The sequence below is a fragment of the Dama dama genome, chromosome 20 (genome assembly GCF_033118175.1).
Source record: "Dama dama isolate Ldn47 chromosome 20, ASM3311817v1, whole genome shotgun sequence".
In the NCBI taxonomy this organism is placed as follows: Eukaryota; Metazoa; Chordata; class Mammalia; order Artiodactyla; family Cervidae; genus Dama; species Dama dama.
This window is the reverse complement of record NC_083700.1, coordinates 26,032,128-26,052,815: the sequence shown is the minus strand read 5'-3', so window position 1 is coordinate 26,052,815 and position 20,688 is coordinate 26,032,128.

Below are 20,688 nucleotides of genomic sequence, written 5' to 3'. Positions count from 1 at the left end.
CCTGTGGGGCTGAAGAAAAACGCCACCTGACAGTGAGGTTGGTGGAGATGTTGGGGCAGAAAGGTGGGCAAGAACCAGACCATGAAGGGCCTGGTGTGTTAAGATGAGGATTCACTTTTATTCTAAAAGCATGGGAAGTTCTGAGGAGCTCTTTATTATTGAAAGTCATGGAAAATAACTGATAGATTTTGAGCAGAAAGCCTCAGAATCATTTCTGCATTTGACTATGTAATGTTGGGCAATGTAACCTTTATGAGCCTCATTTCTGTACCATTTCCAAGTTAACGATACTAAAACCTACCTTGGTGGGCTATTGTAAAAATGAGAGAATGTCCATAGGGCACCTAATATAGTACCTGAGTTTATACTTATGATGTGGTGTGTGTGTGTGTGTTCAGTCATTTAGTCCTACCAACTCTTTGCGGGCCCAAGGACAGTAGCCCACCAGTCTCCTCTGTCCATGGGATTTCCCAGGCAAGAATACTGGAGTGGGTTACCTTTCCTCCTTCAGGGGATCTTCCCGACCCAGAGATCAAACTCATGTCTCTAGAATCTCCTGCTTTGGTAGGTGGATTCTTTACCACTAGAGCCATCTAGGAAACCCCTATGATGTGGTGAATAGCTTCAAAGACAAAAAACTGAGGGCTAAACAAATCAGAGAGAATGCTGGGCTTGAGATAAGAATCTGTCTTTAAACCTTGATTCCGCCACTTCCTGGCTCTGTGACCCTGAGTGCCTCACCTGACTTCTCTGAGCCTCAGTTTTCTCATAAGATGCAAATGGTATAAACCTCACAACATTAAGTCAGGATAGTGCTTTCCATTTAAAAAGTTCCCAGTGCAAATAATTTCTTTAATTTTTCTCTCTCTTTCTCTTTGTTCTCTTTAGATGCTGCAGGCTTTTGTAAATCAACCCTCTGCTTCACGAGAAAGGACACCCTCAGGTGGGATCTCCCATCACTGGGGCCTTGATTAGTAAACCGGAATATTGGGAGCACCATCTGGAGGTGCCTGCAGCCAGCCAGGGAAGGAGAGGAGCTGGCCTGTCTGCCTCCGGGTGGGGGTGTGCACAGAGCTTGACCTTGCCCAGCCACCCGCTGAGCCATAGCTTGAAGGCCTACACAGGTGTAGACCAGAGTCAAGGCCGATATCAAGGCAAAGTATTACCACATGTTCCTGCACAGAGGCTATAGGAGAGGGGGCTGCTCATGGCAAGGTGGGGAGTAGGGGAGAGGCGGGAGTGAGGAAGCCAGAGAGGAAGGGAGAAAAACAGAAGAGCTGCCAATATAAAGAATTCATTAGAGGAGAGTCACGTTGTGACCTCCAAGATGAAGATGAGTGAAAATTCTTGTATGATTTAATAGTCTCTGGAAATATGCCAAACCACATGCTCTCTGAGCCGGCTGCAGGCTTTTACCTTCATTTCAGGGAAGTCCTACTCCCCACCACTCTCTATATTGCTTACTGAGTCTGGGTTTTTTTGTAAGGTGCGGCAGGTTAGAGGGAGAGGAGGCAGTGAGAGAAGCTTACTAATGGTTTGTCTGATGGGAGGGAAGCGGCTAGCCGAGTATCTCGTGGGCCACCAGGCGGCCTTACCTCTGTCCCGGACACATCCTCTGTCATCCGTCCACGTCACTTTCTCCAACTTTCTCAAATAGTCAGATGGAGTCCAGTGGTTTTCAAGTGTAAAAATAAAAAGTATTAGAAACATCTTCTTTAAAAACTTATGAAGTAGTGGCCCTCCTTTGGAAAACAAACAAAACAAAACGAAAAACTCTGCTCTAAAATCTAACACATTAAATATACATCTGCTCTGGTTGGAAGGTAGAATACGGTTCTGGGGCCCTACCCACTAGCCTCTTTCCCCTTGTGCAAATCAGTCCGAAGGTTTACACAAAGGATGTGTTAGCACCAATTCCAATTCGACTCCTTCAATGTGTGAATGAGGAAATGGAGACCGTAAAGGTGAAGAGGTTTGTTCCGCACTGGTAATTAATTAGGGGCTGAGTTAGGGTTGAAATCACAGACTTTCTCAAAGCAAATGTCTTTGCCTCTGGGACTGGGGAAATGCACTGAAATAGGTATGTAGGTACGCATTTCCCCAGCCCTAGAGGCAAAGCTATTTGCTTTGAGAAAAGCGGTGGTTAAAGTGATCTTGCGTCTAATCAGCTAATACAGATCCAGGAAGGAGTGGGAGATTGGAGGAACCTCTACAGGAACCTCTGTAGAAGCCCTGGGGGGAAGCCTCCACACCTGGGTCTCCCTGGGCACAAAATCTACATCTGTTGAATTAAAATGAAATGCCTTGGTTTTAGGTAAAAGTCCCTAGGAGTCCCTCCAGCTTTAGATGATCCTTGTCTCCAGGACCCTTGGACTCTGAGGACCGGCCTCCTCTCAGAAATGCTCGGTGCCCCAGGATCTGGCCTTCAGACTCAGGCAGGAAAACCTCAGATGGTTGGTTTATGGTTTAGACAGGAGTGTTCACAACTTGCAGCATCTCTCAAGTGTGGCAAAGGTCAGAGGAAAGCCTGCCTGGGGATTTTATTCAGCTATAAGTCTCCTTCCTGGTCACAGAAGAACTATTGGTTTGGCAGAGTAGTATTTATTAATAGGGAAAAATATTGTTTGAAGATTCCTGTTGAGCTTCGGATTTTCCCAAGGCATTCAGTCAGTTCCTTTATTTCTCCTTAACACCTTCCTGGGTGCCCTGAATATGGTGTGTCCTGAACCATCAAGAAACACTGATGCTTGCTGAAAACCACCAGGGGTGTGATGAGACTGTGTGTTTTAGTCAGTCAGTCATGCCTGAGTCTGTAGCACACCAGGCTCCGCTGTCTATGGGATTCTCCAGGCAAGAACACTGGCGTGGGTAGCCGTTCCCTTCTTCAGGGGATCTTCCCGACTCAGGGGCTGAACTCCAGTCTCCTGCATTCAGGCAGATTCTTTACTGCCTGAGCCACCAGGGAAGACCTGATGAGACTGTGGTACTCACCAAACAGTCCATCAGCTCCATCACACTTGCCAAATCCCTTGCATTTAGGTGGTGCTGTGACACTAGTTCTGACTAGTGTGATGTGAGCCAAGATGATGAAAGCCAAGTACAAATCTGCAGGCTCTCCATCACTGCCACCAGCCCTGTCCAGACGGTGAGGCCCCATCAGTCTGGAACCTGAGTTATGTTGATAAAGTACCCTCCTACTGAGGACCCATGCTGGACAGGCATCATGAATGAAACATAAACCTTTGCTGTTTTAAGTCACTGAGATTTCAGGGCTGATTTGTTGTGTAGCATAACCTTGCTAATCATGGCTAGAATAGAGGAATGTGGATTCGAAGCAAAGGAGGGTCTGAAGATCTGCCCTGGTAGGAGCGAACACATGACTTCTCTTGAGATCAGGCGGCCCAGGGTTTCAAGCAGCAGTGCCCTGGAGCTGGCTCACACTGGCTTCGAAAAGCCGACTGTGCATACATCTCTTCCCAACTCTACAATCAGGGCCATCACCTTGGTGACTTGTAATGGGCCGTGGTGGGAGTATTTATACCACAGAAATTGGCAGTTGTCACAAATTATGGCATTTTTCTCCCCTGGCAAACTGGCTATTAAACATTTTCAGCACACCACTGGTTTCAAGTCTCTCCGGAGAGATTCATGGTGGGAGTAGGAAATGGGACAGGAAGATCTTCAGTAAATAAGAGTCCACTAAGATGCTTAACTGTTTCAGAGTTTCTCTAAGGGGAAAATGCGGTAGGGAGATGCCCTGCTAGATCCTGTTTTCTCCAAATCATATAGTAAACAGTAAAATAAGGTTTTAATTCTGAGCTCATTTTATCTCAACACTTGCCTTTGCACAGGATAGAAATAACCAAGGTCATCTTTTACCATTAACTGACAACATAGAGCAGGATCCCTTAGGATTTCCAAGCAGCTGATATAGAAGTTTTAATTGTGGCTTTGCTAATTGCTGGCACACCCTGGAGAAAGGGGCTTCCCTGGTGGCCCAGCGGTAAAGAATCTGTCAACAGCGCACAAGCCACAGGAGACACCGGTTAGATCCCTGGGTTGGGAAGGTCTCCTGGGGAAGGACATGGCAAACCACTCCAGTATTCTTGCCTGGAGAATCCCTATGGACAGAGGAACTTGGCGGGCTATAGCCCATGGGTCGCAAAGAGTCAGACACAACTAAGTGACTTAACACACATGCACTCTTTAGAAGATTCTCAGTTCAGCACATTGCACTTTCTCCGGCATTCTGGAGCATTCTTTTCTAAAAATATACTTTCCATGTAATTCTTTCACCTTTCTCACCACTATCTTTCTTCATGAATACAAAACAAATAGATTCCAAGTTTGATTTGTTTGGAGTTTGATATTAAATATCAAAGCCTAATTAATTATCATCTTATTAAGTGACATTTAGCATAATTGCTTGATGCCTCCAAGTATGAATAATTTAATTCCTTAATATATTACCTATAAGTTCATGTAGAGAAATAAATACAATCTAAAGAAACTCCTTGCCTTGTCTGCCCACTCATGACAATCCCACTCTTTACAGTGTTCATGGCTTTAAGAACGTTACAGAGGAGGTTATGAGACTGGCAATGCCATCTGTCTCCTCCTCCTCAGAAGAGGAGGTAAAGGACTTGCTTAGTAAGCTACATAGTATCACAAATTAGTAAATACTTCTTTCTAGTAGCATTTCTGTGTGCTAATTTGCTTCAGTCATGTCTGACTCTTTTTGACTCTGTGGACTATAGTCTGCCAGGCTCCTCTGTCCATGGGATTCTCCAGGCAAGAATGCTGGAGTGGGTTGCCATGCCCTCCTCCAGGGGATCTTCCCAATCTAGGGATCGAACCTGCGTTTCTTATGTCTCCTGCACTGGCAGTCAGGTTCTTTACCACTAGTGCCACCTGGGAAACCCAGTTGCATTTCTATATACCTATATTCTCTCTGGCATTTTCTCAGTTGTTCAACTGTGAAATGTGGGTGGCTTGGAGGAGGAAGGCTAACATACTGACTTAAGAAAAATATCTCGTGAAAACTTGATTTATTTTATAAGAGGTTATAAAACCATTTTGATCACCATATTACATTATTTGGCTTGAATATTAAGTATCATTGGTGAATAAGTTATGCTTCTCTGCACTGGCAACTCATATCTACTAAAAATAAAATACTAGAATACTTTTCCAGCTTATGTCATTCTGAGAAACAGTCTTGCCTTGAGTTTCTTCATTTGGAAAATGAGGGGTTGACCTGATGATTTACTGAGTCCCTTTCAAGTCAAATTTTGAGTATGCTGTAATATCAGAGTCATATGGGCATGCAAGTATATTCATTTATGCAAAACACATTGCTGCTGCTAAGTCGCTTCAGTCGTGTCTGACTCTGTGTGACCCCATAGACGGCAGCCCACCAGGCTCCCCGGCCCAGGGATTCTCCAGGCAAGAACACTGGAGTGCGTTGCCATTTCCTTCTCCAGTGCGTGAAAGTGAAGTCGATCAGTCGTGTCTGACTCTAAGCAACCCCACGGACTGCAGCCTACCAGGCTCCTCCATCCATGGGATTTTCCAGGCAAGAGTACTGGAGTGGGGATGCCATTGCCTTCTCCAGCAAAACCCATTAATTGCCTATTATTTTTGAGTACTACAACAAAGACAGTTACACAAGGTTCCTGCCCTCAAAGCAATTATAGCTAATGGGGAAGGAAAACAAGCAAAAAGCAATTACAATACAACAGAATAAATGCTATAGTAGGGAGGACCATGGATACAAATGGAGGTAATATGAGAGGCACCTAGTCCATTTTGAGGAAAGAAGATAATAGGGATCAGAAATGAAGTGATATTAAGTGAATGCAGGGCTAGAACTAGGGTGAGGCAAGAAAGGCCCTTGTGATGTAAAATTAAAGCAAGTGCCCACCCTTGGGTTCATGCACATGTACTCACCCTAGTCTCAGGTCCTGAATATGTAATCAGACAGTATGCTTGAGTTTACCATTAGGGAGATGACAGAAGCTGTTTCAGGCAAAGAGAACAGAATGTGCAAAGGCTTAAGAACAAGAGACAGAAATCTAGGAAACTGCAAATGCCTCCATGTGTCTGGATTTGGGAGTTATAGATGTGAAAAATAAGAGGTAAACAGGGATAGCTCATGAAGTATCTTGTAGAAAATGTTAAGGTATTTGAACTTTCCTCTTAGGTTAATGGGTATCCCTCAGGGAGTTTTTAAAAAAGGATTAGTATGACTAGACATGTTTTTAGAATATTCTCTTTGACAGCAGTGTGGAGACAGAAATGGACAATTAGACAGGGACAAAGACTGGAGGCTTTGTCCACCACTTGGGTGGTTGTGGAGGTGGGAATGGAGAGAATTGAGCCAAGCAGCTTCTAGAGGTCCTTATGAGTAAGAACCACCTGAAACTGATGACTGATTAAGCTGAGTGTTGCAAGAGAGAGAGAAATAGGATGCTCAGAGTTTCTGGTTTGAGAGTTGAGGGGAAAGTGGTGCTGGCTGCTGAAATATGGAGCACACCAGAATGAACCGGGTTGAGAGAGAAGGCGTTGAGCTCGGACTTTGGTTCATAGGGTCTGACACCTGAGGGGAGATTAGGGAGTTAGGTGGTTGTTGTTTGTGTTGGCACTTAGCAGAGAGACATGGTGAGTTGAGAGTATGGATTGGAGTGACACTTGCCTGTAAGTGATAAGGAAAGCAATGGGGATGGAGGAAGCTGCCCAGGGAGGGAAGGTAGAATAAGAAGAGAAGGCTTAGCAGGTACTGAAACCTCCTGGTCACCCTTCAGTAAAACCGTTACAAAATAAAAGCACAGCTTCTGAGCCATCACTGGGATTTGAGCGAGGACAGGCTACATAAGCAGTTGTGTTGGGGTGCCCTTGCTGCGATGGGTTTCCAAGACCACTGGAGAGTGTGTGTTAGTTTGTGGAGACAGGTTGTTTGCTGCAGCTGGTGAGTCTGTGCTCACCCTGCAAAGGAGGAGCACGGGGCCCTCTCGGCCTTGTGGTTTTGGAGAGCACGCCACTGCTCATTCCTGAGGGGAGGGGGGAAGTTGGGCAGATTTAAATTTCTCTTTCCCTCTAAGTTGCAAAAGCACAAAAATTAGTGACTTTTTTGGATGCCCTCCTTGAAATGTTCACACTTGAGAGAAAATTGCTCTCTCCAGGAAGTAAGTAATAAATCTCTCTCACCAATGGAAGTCGCTACATCCTGAAACAACACTCGTCAGCTGAAAAGGAGAAAAAAAATAAAACATTCCTTCCCACCATGAAACCCCCTTTCTCCAAACATGTGTCCCTATCGGACTATAGAGAGCACCATTATGCAGACACCTCAGACTTCTTCAGGACTTGCCCAGAAACATAATTGGCTGTGACCAAATGACCATGGCGAACTGCCCAGAGTGTGAAAATGTTTAGTCAGGGTCACTGCGGGAGGGGCTCTGCTGGGTGAGGCAGGTTGAATGAGCAAACCAAGCTGAGCGGACGCAGATGTGGCCAATGCTTAACGTGAGGAGAGAGCGTCTGGGGAGGAGAGTTGGAGGGAGATATTTGGACACATGCCCTTTAAGTCATTTACATCTTTATTTTGCAGGCCGTGTGTGTGTGTGTGTGTGTGTGTGTGTGTGTGTGTGTAAAACACCTTAGTGTCTTGCTCCTTCTCCTTTACCTGTGTTTTATATTTATCAAAACTGTTAGTCGCTCAGTCATGTCTGACTTTTTGTGACCCCATGAACTGTAGCCTGCCTGGCTCCTCTGTCCATGGAATTCTCCAGGCAAGAATACTGGAGTGGGTTGCCATTCTCTTCTCCAAGGAACCTTCCCCAGACAGGGAGCGAACCCACTGTCCTGCATTATAGGCAGATTCTTTACTGTCTGAGCCATAGGGAAGACTTTGCCCTTATCAGGCTTTCTAAATTTCTCCTGTTTCTGGTCTTGCTTCTTTCTCGTTTATCTTCCAAACTGTTGCCAGAACGAAATGCCTCCTAGAACCCGCTCCAGATTTTGCCAGGGCTCTGCTGCTCCTGCTACTGTGGGTTTATATACCCTGAATGCAGAAGAGAGAACAGGTCTGACTCACAGGAGACCGGACAATTCTCCCAAAAAGGGAAAATCTCGCTTTTATTTTAAAACTTCAAGGAAACTTTGATTCACTCAGTATACTCATGTTTATTTTAACAAAAATTATTCTTTTAAACTACCTATCATTGAGAAAAAAAGAATGTTCCCCAGGAAGATGTACCACTTTGTCCTCCAAGAAACTGGGCCCTGGGGGAACCATTCTCAGCTCCTATCCAGGGCTCCTTTGACTGACCTCCTACGTGAAATTCTACAGATTAATGCAAGTTTCTACATAGACATTTGGTGAAGTATTTATTTTCTGATAAATCATGTCTATTATCATATTTGTTGTTTAGTGACTAAGTTGTGTTTGACTCTTTTGTAACTCCATGGACTGTAGCCCACCAGGCTTCTCGGTCCATGGGATTTCCCAGGCAAGAATATTGGAGTGGGTTGCCATTTTCTTCCCCAGCGTATCTCCCTGGCCCAGGATTGAACCCATGTCTCCAGTATTGGCAGGTGGATTCTTTACCACCGAGCCACCAGGGAAGCCCCTATTACCATATAACTGGTTTACAGATGAAATTGTTCTATTTGACATTAATGTGAGTAGCACAGAAGTTAGGAGAGAGTTAAACAGTTCCAACCTGATCACTTGTTCTGTCAGTTACCAAGTGTATAATCTCATAGAGCCTCAGTTTCCTCATCTGTAAGATGGTCATTATAGTGACAATTGATTTCTGGGGCTGTTGTGAGGATTCAGTGGAAGGTCTGTAAAGTATTCAGCATATGCCCATCACATAGTAAGAGCTCAACACATATAAACAGTTATGCAGTGGAAATAATTTTAGAGGGAATTGAGATATACTGTCTGTTCTCTGTATCTTAAGATACTATATACTGATGCAACCAATTTTGGATCAAAAATATTTGGAAAAAATCCAGAAAGCTAAAAAGACAAAACCAAAAAACTTGGCTTTACTGCACACCAGCTTTTATTTTCCTAACATTTACATTGTATAAGGTATTATAAGTAATTGAGGGAGGATTTGAAGTGTACAGGAGGATGTGGGTAGGTCATATGTAAATATGATATTTTATACAATGGACTTGAGCATCTGAGAGTTTTGGTATCTGTGTGTGGGGGGTGTCTTGGAACCAATCTCTCTGGATACAGAGGAAGGACTGTAGTTATAGGCACTAAATGATCGCAGATAGATACAACTGGGTTGATTATATTAGACAATTTGCAGGAATGAAACAATTTTAAAAAGGCTACTTTGCATTGTGCCAATGGATGCTTCAAGACATACTAAGAATATGAAATAAGAAAGGATTTAAAAACTCATTATAAGTATGTATTTAAGAAATTATATTAATAGAACATATCACTTTTTTGTCATGTTCAATTCTGGTGAGCACACTATCTTGACATCTTGTGTAATACAGTTTATTGTACTAATATGTCTTTCCCCAGAGCAGAAATATCTTAAAAACTTAAGCAAAGAATATAAATAAATATGAACATCTGGTAGAGGAACTGGAGCAGATGTGCAGATTTGGTACATCAAAGAAAAGCTCCTTATTATCTTGGTGACTGACTAGTCCTGCATAATATAAACAACTTATAAAAATGGAAATTAATGGTCCAGAGGTGTCAGCTCATATAAAATATATTCTCAAAGCAAGAAATATTATTTAAACAATAAATAATTACAGTGTCCGTAGTCAATGCTCAGACTGATAAAGGGCATCAACAGAAGACGCATTTAGGACACAGAAATACCAAATGTTTGGTTCTGTGTACAGGAAAATGGTTTCCTTCACTGTGGAGATTAGAGCATCTCTCTGAGATTGTCTCACACAGTACTGCACATACTGGATAGATTATTGTTCCTGAATTGATAGGTTACATGTGGTGATTAACTGACACGTTTGATGCTGCTGTGCGTACACAACTGTGTGTCTGGGAGACTGCAGAGTGAGAATGATCATGTGACATGCCACTTTTTAATTCAGGGGGCAGTGGAATGACTTTATGACCAGAGTGGTTCTATCTGATGTCATGTAAGATAGAGACCTTCAAGTCTGCGTTTGGTCAGAAAATTGGACAGAATAATAACAGGATTTTTAGATCCACTGATACAAGTCCAGATATATTTTTTGACATACAGCAAGACAGGATAGAGTAGTGGGCTCACTGCTCTGAGTAGTTTCTCTAATGTCTTACTGATGACCTTTATAGAAATTCTTTCTGAAATCCTTAAAGGCAAGATATGCAACAAGTACTTAGGTGTGATGTCTTTCTTCTGATCATATTAAAGGTGACAAAACGTCCATTCAAATACTGAACTTTGTGTAGGTGGAGAATTACCTTCAAATGCACTGAGTCTTCACTGCAGAGGAAAAATAAAAGTCAACGCTTCAGCATAAATTCTGCAAGTTCTGTGTGATGGGGTTAGCAAAAGAGTCTAAAACTCCTTCTTCAAATGTCACAATTTGACTGGAGAGGCTAAGCACAGTCCTAGGAAGTATTAAATAACACAGTTGCAATCCCTGAGTCATATAGCAAATTCTCACTGGCTATCTGGGATGGTGTGGGAGGTGGGAAGGAGGTTTAAAAGGGAGGGGACTTGTGTATATCCATGGCTGATTCGTGTTGATGTATGACAGAAACCAACACAATATAGTAAAACAATTATCCTTCAATTAAAAAATTTTAAAAAGAAAAAATATAGTTGTAATCCAAGCAAACTTGGGTACCCAGAAGCACAGTGAAATACCCCTAAAGTGCCACAAAAGAGACCCCATAAAGCACTGAAATACAGCAGGAGGCTTTTACTGAAGATATCATAAACAGGTAGCAATGGAGAGATTATTTTAAATTCAGAAAATTTCCTAAAATCTCCTTTACTTATCTCTCTCTATCAGACTCTAGACCAGCTGGCTCTTCTATTTAAATACCAGCCCCTCTTTCTCACCTTCTTTTTCCTACTTTCAGGATCTTTCCTTGTGTTCTCAGGGTATAACAACTCTTTTTCCTATGTCGCGTGACCTACAGCATCTCTCTGCTTTTTGAGTTCTGCTGTGACTGTGTTCAGCACAGTAAAGTCTCAACAGTCAAGCAATGCAACTAAGGATACTCCTGGGAAGGGAGGGGAAGGAAAACCCTGTAATACTTTGTGTGTGTGTGTTTTCATCTGCAACATTAAAATGCCACTTATTAAAACAACAGAAAAAATCCCACAATAATACAATAAGTGTCAAAAGGGTAGCCTAGGCAGGCAGCAGCAGATTTAGATTTCAGCCAGGATGATCAAGAAAGAATTGATGGCAAGGTGAACAGGAAGACGGTTGACATTCAACTGGGGAAAAGACCTAAAAGATTCCTTCAGTTCAATCAATTGCTCAGTCATGTCCGGCTCTCTGTGACCCCATCGTCTGCAGCATGCCAGGCTTCCCTGTCCATTACAAGCTTCCAGAGCTCACTCAAACTCATGTCCATTGAGTCGGTGATGCCATGCAACCATCTCATCCTCTGTCGTCCCCTTCTCCTACCTTCAGTCTTGCCCAGCATCAAGGTCTTTTCCAATAAGTCAGTTCTTTGCATGAGGTGGCCAAAGTATGGGAGTTTCAGCTTCAGCATCAGTCCTTCCAGTGAATATTCAGGACAGATTTCCTTTAGGATTGGCTGGTTTGATCTCCTTGCAGTCCAAAGGACTCTCAAGAGTCTTCTCCAACACCATAGTTTGAAAGCATCAGTTCTTCAGCACTCAACTTTCTTTATAGTCTAACTCTTACATCCATACATGACTACTGGAAAAACTACAGCTTTGACTAGATGGACCTTTGTTGGCAAAGTAATGTCTCTGCTTTTTAATATATGCTGTCTAGGTTGGTCACAGCTTTTCTTCCAGGGAGCGAGCGTCTTTTAATTTCATGGCTGCAGTCACCATCTGCAGTGATTTTGGAGAATAGAGTTGCTTACTATTTCCATTGTTTCCCGTCTATGTGACATGAAGTGATGGAACCAGATGTCATGATCTTTATTTTTGAAGGCTGAGTTTTAAGCCAGCTTTTTCCACTCTCCTCTTTCAGTTTCATCAAGAGGCTCTTTAGTTCTTCTTTGCTTTCTGCCATAAGTGTGGTGTCATTGGCATATCTGAGGTTATTGATTTCTTCCAGCAATCTTGATTTCAGCTTGTGCTTCATCCAGCCTGGCATTTTGCATGATGTACTCTGCATATAAGTTAAATAAGCAGGGTGACAATATACAGTCTTGACTGTATATTGTCAAGGTTCCAAATCAAGGTTCTGATTTGGAACCAGTCTGTTGTTCATGTCCAGTTCTAACTGTTGCTTCTTGACCTGCACACAGATTTCTCAGGAGGCAGGTCAGGTGATCTGATATTCCCATCTCTTTAAGAATTTTCCAGTTTGTTGTGATCCACACAGTCAAAGTCTTTGGCATAGTCAATTAAGCAGAAGTAGATGTTTTTCTGGAACTCTCTTACTTTTTCAATGATCCAACAGATGTTGACAATTTGATCTCTGGTTCCTTGGCCTTTTCTAAATCCATCTTGAACATCTGGAAGTTCACGGTTCATGTACTGTTGAAGCCTGGCTTGGAGAATTTTGAGCTTAGAATTACTTTGCTAGTGTGTGAGGTGAGTGCAATTGTGTGGTAGTTTGAACATTCTTTGGCATTGCCTTTCTTTGGGACTGGAATGAAAACTGACCTTTTCCAGTCCTATGGCCACTGCTGCTGAGTATTCTAAAGATTCCTTAGGTAATCAATTTTGGAAATGTACCCTCAGCATAATGCATGTAAGTTCCTTGAAGCCAGAGGAATTTGAAAAATTCTTGACACATACAATAGTAGAAAATAAACATTTGTCAAATGAATGTAATCTGAATTTGTGGAATGGATATAGTATGTGAAATAAATTACATGTTTGTAGAATGTGTTATTTGAGTATGATCTGAGTATGATCTCAAGAAAGATCTTAATCCTTCTGAGATAGTATCTAGAGCAGGGTTTTCCAGACATTTTGGACTACCACCACAATAAATACATTTCAAATTTGTATATATAGTCTATGCACATGCCTGCATGCATGCTCATATACACGTGCACAAACAGGTGTGCACACAGGCAAAGGTTTTATAGAATAGGTTTATCTTTATACTTGTGATGCACTATTAATTTCTATCTAATCTCGTCTGTGGAAAACAATGCTGATCCCAGACCCACTAAATAGATTTCGTAACTTCTAATGATTGGAGGCTGGCATTTTAATAAAAACTGGGAATAGAACTGCCATATGACCCAGCAATCCCACTGCTGGGCATACACCCAGAGAAAACCAGAACTGAAAGAGACACATGTACCCCAATGTTCATTGCAGCACTAGTTGTAATAGCTAAGACATGGAAGTAACCTAGATGTCCACTGGCAGATGAATGGATAAAGAAGTTGGGGTACATATACACGATGGAATATTATTACTCAGCTATGAAAAAGAACACATTTGAGCCAATTCTGATGAAGTGGATAAACCTGGAGCCTATTATACAGAGTGAAGTAAGTCAGAAAGATAAAGACAAATACTGTATATTAAAGTATGCATATGAAATTTAGAAAGATGGTACCGATAATTGTATATTCAGGGCAGCAAAGCAGACATAGATGTAAAGAACAGACTTTTGGACTCAGTGGGAGAAGGCAAGGATGGAATGATTTGAGAGAACAGTATTGAAACATGTATATTACCATATGTTAAATAGATGGCCAGTACAAGTTTGGTGCATGAAGCAAGGCACCCAAAGCCAGTGATCTGGGACAACCCGGAGGGATGGGGTGGAGAGGAGGTGGGAGGGGGGTTCAGGTGGGAGGGGGACACATGTATGCCTATGGCCGATTCATGCTGATGTATGGCAGAAACCGTCACAATATTGTAAAGTAATTATCCTCCATTAAAATAAATAATTAAAAAATATAAAAAGAAAACTGCTCTGGAATAGAGATCAAAGTAAAAACAAAGTAAAACAAACTAAATCTAAAATGTATATATGAACCAGTTACTATAAATGTGTTAAGTTGCCTGGATATGAAAAATAGCTTGCCTGTGGATAAATTGATATAAAGTATGACCCTTGTAAAGACATTTAAAATGTCTTAAAAATATGAACAATCATAACCACAGCAAAAAAAAAAAGAAAATGCAAAAACCCAAAATGTACTGTGTAAGCCAAATAAAGTGAGTTTGGTTCTAATTTGACCCATGGTCAGTTGGTCTGTCACTTTTTGATCTAGAGGGTAGAATGCAATTTTAGAAATTTTAAACAATTCAATTTAAAATTCAATTTAAAATTAAAATTTTAAACAAATGTCTTAAATGTGAGAGTGTAATTTCATTCTTAGTCATTGAGTTTCCTCATCTACCTTCAATTTCTTCTCTCTTCAGGCATATTAGCAGTGATCAAAGGAATAGGACCTTTCAATAAAATAGAAATGACTATTAAAGTCTCGAATGAGATGCACATCAATTTACCCAGTTAGAAACTCCTCACTAACAGCTTTCCCATTCAGTGGTTATTGTTCAGTCACTATTGTTCAGTCACATTGTGTCTGATTCTTTGTAACCCTATGAACTGCAGCACACCAGGCTTCCCTGTCTTTCACTATATGCATAGGTTTGCTCAAACTCATGTCCATTGAGTCAGTGATGCCATCCAACCATCTCATCCTCTGTCACCCCCTTCTCCTCTTGCCCTCAATCTTTCCCAGAATCAGGGTCTTTTCCAATGAGTCCATTCTTCACATCAGGTGGCCAAAGTATTGGAGTTTCAGCTTTAGCATCAGTCCTTCCAATGAATATTCAGGACTGATTTCCTTCAGGATTGACTGGTTTGATCTCTTTGCAGTTCAAGGGACTCTCAAGAATTTTCTCTAGCACCACAGTTCAAAAGCATCAGTTCTTTGGCATTCAGCCTTCTTTATGGTCCAACTCTCACATCCATACATAACTACTGGAAAAATCATAGTTTTGACTATACAAACCTTTGTCAGCAAAGTGATGCCTCTGTTTTTTAATACACCATTTAGATTTGTCATGATATTCTTCCAAGGAGCAATTGTCTTTTAATTTCATGGCTACAGTCACTGACCTCATTGATTTTGGAGCCCAAGAAAATGGCATGTGTGTTTAACTGTTGTTGTCATTATCATTATTATTACTCTGTCTATAGTTCAGTTTTGAAAATATTTGAAATTTCTATATCTGAGCTTATCCTTATGATATGAAAATATCTTTTCCTTTTTTAATGTTCAAGGAGAGCTACACATGATCTTAAATTCTGCTTTCTTGTCCTACACGCAGACTCCTTTTTATTTTGCACAGAAATAAATTTTAACTTAAAATAATTTCCACACCTACTCTGTTTAGTTAAAGAAGAGCTACGAAACATTAAATTTAATTTATGAAGCCCTCTATTTGTGTTCCAGTTCTCTGCACATACACACTGTGGTAATGCTATGTCTCTATATGCCAATGACATTAGAGTTCTGGCAAAACTCAATATGTAATCAATTATCACCTGTCATGAATAACTTTTAAGATCCAGCCAGATATTTTAGAAATACTGCTTAGCTCCACTGAGAAGGGAAATCTCCCTCTGAAAGTAGTATGGCCCCCCTCCTTAAATCTCTTACTCAAAGGAGTTTGGACAACTTTCAGCTTAGTCAATGTGAAGTAAGAGTCCAGCAACTTACATCTTAAAAAACATTTTAGCTATTTCAAAACTGCTTCGAAGAGTATGCTTGTTGCTTAGAAAATAAATGATAACAAATCTTTAATCATTTTTTTCCCCTGTAGGGGAGCAAAAATCTTACATGCACCAGTTACAGGCCAGCACCTTTTTCTCTCTTTTTCTCTCCTTGCTTTAATGCTTGTTTTGATTTCAAACTCACCAATTAATAAGAACTGGGTTCTGTCTCTTAGGATTCCTATCGTGTTGTACCTTCTTTTCCTTTCCTTTACTTGATTTTCTCGCAAAACATAAAAATAAATTGCTATACTACCATCCAGAGACAATTGTTAATATTCTGACAAAATATCTTTTCTAGGCTTAGGCACATATTTTTGTTTTCTCAAATGTTATCAGATGGCTCTGTGATCGGCTTTTCTCCCAATTAATAACATATTGTGATCACCTCTTTGTGTCACACTTAATTGATTCCTAACTATCTCTACAAATAGCAGGAAGCTGTAATGAGGAGAATTTCCACATGCTCCCCACCCTTAAACTGGATAGGTTTTCACATGAAGTGAGATAACTCAGGCTGGTCCATGCTCGTCACTACATTCTATCTCAGCCTCACACACTCTTTCCTACATATTCAATAGGTGCCCAGCCAGAATCATGAGCCATTTGACCCTACTGTGTGTAGCTAGGGGAATTAGTTCTAATGAATTGAAATTGATTGTGCAGAGACACAAAAAGCATAGCCTATTTACCTGCATTGCTTGCTATAAAGAGTTCAGAGGATTACTGCTTTTAAACATAATGATTGTCATAGCACCAGAAAGTTTAGCAGTTACTCTGGATAATTTCCTGAATTTACGTATATTGGGATTAACAGATCAGTTACAGTGGTCTATGGATAATGCTAAGCTCCTTGTCTTATCTGCAGTAGATTTCCAATACATGCCGTCAAGACATGAATGGTCTTCCTGAACAATCTGGATACTAATAAACTTAATGCACTTTTTTCCCAGTTTCAGAAGGTACAGTTAGTTTCCTGATGAGAAATTTTCTATAAATCTCACCAACCTGCATTGCTGGGAAGGATTTCTGAAAATGACTGCATCTGTGCCAATTGATTCCCAATGTTGAAGCCTCTCTAACCTATTCGAGGTGTCGGATTATCTCTTCCAGACTCAATATGTGAAATGCCTCTAGGTAGATCTTCTGACCTGCCTTTAAAGGAATAGGCTTTCTTAAACCTCCAGGGGGCAGCCCCATACCATCTGTGATGAGGGACAGGGTTGGACTGTTGGGAAGAAGAGGGCAGAGTTTCTGTGCCTTGTTCAGGCAGACAGCAGGGCCCACAAAAAGCTGCTGACATGGATATCTGCGTGAAATTCATAGCACCTTCCAGGGACACAGCGTGGGGTGGGGTGAGTGTGGGGCAGAGATGAGCTGTCTTTCCAGGCTAAACAGTCAAGGCTCCTAATTCCAACACTTTTAGATATTGTCAGTGAGTTCTTGAGGAGTTTGGTAGTTTGTGTCCACAAAGCAACTGCAGATGATTTATCACGTTACAACAGTCTGTTTCCTAGGATTTGAGGACATAAAAAGCATGTGCATTCATTGTATTTTGTGTGTGTGTGTTATTAAACTTGGGAAATTAACAAACATCATTCAAATATCTGTTTTAATCCATACCTGCAGATCCCTGAACTGTCCGTGTTATCAGTTTATCCACTCAAAGCTATATCCTTTAGCATCCAACATTGGCCTCCCCACCAAAAGACAAGAAAAAAAATGCAGTGATTTAGATGCTTATTTGTGCTCTTGTATTTTCTGCAGAAATATAAACCACTTAAAGAAAAAGAGACTCATTAGTGTTTTTGAACCCCCCACTCAGTTCATTTCAGTTCAGTTGCTCAGTCACGTCCAACTCTGCGACACCATGGACTGCAGCATGCCAGGCTTCCCTGTCCTTCTCTGTGTCCCAGAGTTTGCTCAAACTCATGTCCATTGAGATGGTGATGCCATTCAGCCATCTCATCCTCTATCATCCCCTTCTGCTGCCTTCATTCTTTCCCAGTATCAGGGTCTTTTCAAATGAGTCAGTTCTTTGCATTTAGGTGGCCAAAGTATTGGAGCTTCAGCTTCAGCATCAGTGCTTCCAATGAATATTCAGAACTGATTTCATTTAGTATTGACTGGTTGGATCTCCTTGCAGTTCAAGGGACTCTCAAGAGTCTTCTCCAGCACCATAGTTCAAAAGCATCAATTCTTGGGAACTCAGCCTTCTTTATCGTCCAGTTCTCTCATCCATACATGACTACTGGAAAAACCATAGCTTTGAAGCCCCCACTAGAAATGTTCAATAGCTAAATTTGGTGGAAAGCAGATTCTATTATGGAATCTATAGGAGTCAGAAGTGTGTGAGGAATGAACACTTGTCTTGGTTCATTTTTGGCTCTATAGATTCCCACTGCTTTCTTTTTTTTTCCATTTATTTTTATTAGTTGGAGGCTAATTACTTTACAATATTGTAGTGGTTTTTGCCATACATTGACATGAATCAGCCATGGATTTACATATGTTCCCCATCCTGATCCCCCCTCCCGCCTCCCTCCCCACCCCATCCCTCTGGGTCTTCCCAGTGCACCAGCCCCGAGCACTTGTCTCATGCATCCAACCTGGGCTGGTGATCTATTTCACCCTTGATAGTGTACTTGTTTCAATGCTATTCTCTCAGAACATCCCACCCTCGCCTTCTCCCACAGAGTCCCAAAGTCTGTTCTATACACCTGTGTCTCTTTTTCTGTTTTGCATATAGGGTTATCGTTACCATCTTTCTAAATTCCATATATATGCATTAGTATACTGTATTGGTCTTTATCTTTCTGGCTTACTTCACTCTGTATAATGGGCTCCAGTTTCATCCATCTCATTAGAACTGATTCAAATAAATTCTTTTTAATGGCTGAGTAACATTCCATGGTGTATATGTACCACAGCTTCCTTATCCATTCATCTGCTGATGGGCATCTAGGTTGCTTCCATGTCCTGGCAATTATAAACAGTGCTGCGATGAACATTGGGGTGCACGTGTCTCTTTCAGATCTGGTTTCCTTGGTGTGTATGCCCAGAAGTGGGATTGCTGGGTCATATGGCAGGTCTATGTCCAGTTTTTTCAGGAATCTCCACACTGTTCTCCATAGTGGCTGTACTAGTTTGCATTCCCACCAACAGTGTAAGAGGGTTCCCTTTTCTCCATACCCTCTCCAGCATTTATTGCTTGTAGACTTTTGGATAGCAGCCATCCTGACTGGCGTGTAATGGTACCTCGTTGTCCCACTGCTTTCTTTAGAGAGACAAGATCAGAAAGGATTCTCCACTGATAGACCAACCTTTTACAGTGGGTCATTTTGTATAAATACTTATCAAGCATTTCATGTGGGGGTTTCAAAAACACTAATGTGTCTCTTCTGTTTTCAATGAATTAATTTTAGTGGGATATACAAGAACCCAAAATAGGCATCTAAACCTCTGCATTTTTTTCCTTTTGAGGGGTGAAGTGTTAGATGCTGGGGAGGTTTGCAGGATGTAGCTACACTAAGAGAGGCCTGGTCTAGAATATAATGTTGGATGAAAATCAAAGATTCCCCCTCTCCCCCTGGTGCTTGGAATCCCCATTTCTCAGTTGTAGGAGGAAATCAAGCAGAATGTCAAAAAAGGTGGATAGCGATCATATCCAAACCAGTTCTATACAGAAGTGACATTCTGTGCTTTGCTGATCACTTAAGTTGAGGCAAAGATTAAATTATCAGCATTCCTCATGCCCATTTCCCTGAGAAATGTTTCCTAGAGGGAAACTCTCATTTATGACCTTCAAGGACTGTTAGAGCTGCTTGAGCAGAAATTGCGTGTTTCACATGGACACACACAACACACATGTGCATGCACATATGCAACAGCTTGCTAGGGTGGTCCCACTCAAGGAATTCAACTGTGGGGAAGCAACTGACTGATGCTATCTTTAAACAAACAAACAAACAACAGCAACAGAAAAAACCAAAAAAAAAAAAAACAATTCAAATGTTCATCCTGGAACATAAAAAGAAGTCTAAAGAAAAGTCAGTTCTTAGAGGGGACCTCTCTTGGAAGATGCTGCAGAAGAGGAGCTTAAATTCCCTTCATAAATCCTGAGGTGCATGACATGTGTACTTCATGACTGCCCTCTCTTGGATGGAAGCTGATCCAGCTAGACTTGGAGGTCTCCCAGCTTCGGGACTTAAGAGTGACAGCTTAGCCATGAGTTTCTGGGCTGGGCAAAGTAAGATTTAACCTCTCATCTAGTATTACTCATTCCTAAGTTGAGAGTTCATCCATCTGTGATGTTGTTTCAAAACATCATTTTAGTAATACTACTTAACACTCAGCATTTTGAGCCCATTATGTTATTTAACCCTCACAACTATCCTGTTATGATGATACTATTAACTCCATTTTCCAGAAGAGTATGCTGGGCTTCCCTGGTGGCTCAGCTGGTGAAGAACCTGTCTGCAATGTGGGAGACCTAGGTTCGATCCCTGGGTTGGGAAGATCCCCTGGAGGGGGGGGACGGCTAACCATTCTAGTATGCTTGCCTAGAGAATTCCATGGAGTGTACAACCCATGGGGTCACAAAGAGTTGGACATGACTGACAGACTTTCACTTTCACATGCTGGAGCTGAGTGTTTAAATTTCTTGCCCTATGCCTCATAGGTGGAAAGGTGCAAAACCTGACCTTGAGCATGGGTACTTTTCACTATAAATACAATGTTATTTCCCTTGCATCATCCTAAATGCCTGTACGCCTGTTCTGGATA